The sequence below is a fragment of the Nicotiana attenuata genome, chromosome 7 (assembly GCF_001879085.1).
Source record: "Nicotiana attenuata strain UT chromosome 7, NIATTr2, whole genome shotgun sequence".
NCBI classification, from domain to species: Eukaryota; Viridiplantae; Streptophyta; class Magnoliopsida; order Solanales; family Solanaceae; genus Nicotiana; species Nicotiana attenuata.
In genome coordinates, this window is record NC_031995.1 from 4,586,934 (window position 1) to 4,589,619 (window position 2,686).

The window sequence follows — 2,686 nt, forward strand, 5'->3', positions numbered from 1 at the left end:
AATTAGAAAATTATTGGATAAGGTTTAAAATTTGACTATGTGGCAGCCCACTATTCGAACTAATGACTCATACATCAAATTGAAAGGTGGCAACGAAGTGATAAACACAAAGTGACTACATTCTTTATTACGCGTAAAAATCATTTAGAGGATTTTCATCTTTGCTTCATTTGGCCTTAGGTCTTCAAGTGCTTAACTTTATAATGTCCTTTCCATTACAAACACACGTTAGAAAGTATTATGAGAGTTCAGCCAAGGTTTCAATTACATAGTAATGTTAGTCCTAACCTCTTAAGAAACATTTCAGCCAAGCTTTCCATTGAATAGTAACGTTAACACTAAATCTCTTGAGAAAGAGTTTCAACAGAGATGATTCTGCAATAGCAACGTTATTTCTTTGAGCATTTCATACGGATTGTTTCGTATTTTGATCTTGATGTTACGTGTTGTGTTGCAATTAACGGGTGTTAGAGGGATTGTCAAGAGAATCGATTCTGGTATGTTAAGGCTATCCCTTCTTTCTTTTTGGCATGATCTATATGACACAAACGAAATGAGCAAATGCACAAATTCCATAAATGACTTTATTCATAGAAGTATTAGAGATGTCTATGTTCTTGAGTTCCCATATGTCTTATTATTCTATCGTCTGTTCATGGGTCTCAGAAAATACGTAAGTTGATAAAGTTTGTTTCATGATATTAATCAGAGGAATAATGGTCTTATGACGTTCCGACAGATTTTATTGACGTACTTCTCATGCACTGCATTAATTTACACATGTACATTGACCCATGACCAGACGGTCGTTATATACGCGTATATATGTATATGGGATATGGGAAAATATTATGGCCTTATATACGCACCACCACCTGATCAGCTGGTATACTTTGATGATTTTGCCCACAATGTCCGAGATGATATGATGGGATGCCCTCAGAGGCCTGATGATGTTATGAAACATGTACCTATGCACGACATGACATTCATACACATATGCATGACACTATAATTATTTCATGATTTACAGAGTTATCCAAACTTACAGGTTGAGTCATTTACTCTATATTTATTCCATGTCTATTATGTACTTATTTATGTGCCTTACATACTCGGTACATTATTCGTACTGATGTCCCTTTTGCCCGGGTACTTGTGTTTCATGCCCGCAGGTTCCGATAGAGAGGCCTAGAGTCCTCCAAGTAGGTCATCAGATCAGCGGTAGATGTTGGTGCGCTCTATTTGCTCCGGAGTTGCTTGTTTGGTCAGTATGATTTAGACGTGTATTGTTTGGTATGGCGGGGCCTTGCCCCGACCTTTGTGATAAGTATGTACTCCTAGAGGCTTGTAGACATATGTCATGTATACGAATGCTTGTATGGCCTTGCCGGCTTATGTTTTGAGTTTACAAATGATCATGTTGGCCTTATAGGCCCGTATGTCACATGTATAAGTTTTTATGTTATGTTGGTACTCGATTGAGTAAGGTTTTGGTGCTCGTTGCTGCCTATAGGTTTGGGTCGTGACACTCTCGGCCCCACTCTATCATCAATCTCTCCAGTCTCACTCTCGGACTCACAATGTCATGAAAAACTAGCCTGATCAATAATATGATGTACTAATAAATAACAACTTAGACTGAGATATGATATGAAATGCATGTACATGATTGAGTACGAAATATCAATGAAGTCAGTAAGATGACATCAAGAAATGACCACTATGGGTCCTAACAGTACCGGCATAAAGCCTAAACATGATATCAAGCATAATTTACAGCTCATTTACTTTATCACATGGTGAAAACACGGATATCAACAAGACAGAGTCACTATAAAGTGCTAGGGAATCAACCAGGTCACAACTTTCGCGGTGCACGCCGGCACGCCCGTCACTTGGCATGTGTGTCACCTCAATACCAATCACATAACACATAATTTGGGGTTTCGGACCCTCAGAACCAAGTTTGAAAGCGTTACTTACCTCAATTCGGGGAAAATCCTACTCCGTAATGCCTTTGCCCCTCAAATCGGTCTCCAAATATCCCGAATCTAGACACAAGTAATACAACACAATCAATAAAGGCTAAAGGGATCAATTCCACAAGAAAAGTACTAAATTATAGCTAAAATCCAAAATCGGCTCAAACTCGGCCCCCGGGCCCATGTCTCGAAATCCAACAAAAGTCACAAAACCCGAAAACCCATTCACTCACGAGCCTAACCATACCAACTTTATCAAAATCCGACACCATTTGCCCCTCCAAATCCCCAAAATTTACTCTCCAATTCTCAAGCCCTAATCTCCCAAATTTTACCTCAAAAACTTGCCAACTAGGTGTAAAATCAGTGGGGAAATGCCATTATGGAAGATAAATAGGCAAAATGGACTTACCTCAGTAACCACTTCGAAATCCCTCTCAAAAACCCCAAAATCCGAGCTTAAGAATGATGAAAATGGTGAAAAATCTCGAAGTCTCGTTTATATGTTCTGCCCAGGCTTTTCGCACCTGCGGCTTTATATTCGCATCTGCGGTCAAAACTCCGACTTGGCGGAAAGTCACCTAAGCTACTGCCTCCGCTTCTACGATTAGAATGCCACCTCTGCGCACATCGCAGGTGCGGAAACCACATCGTACCTGCGGACCACACTCGCACCTGCGCCTTACTGCCCACTTCTGTGA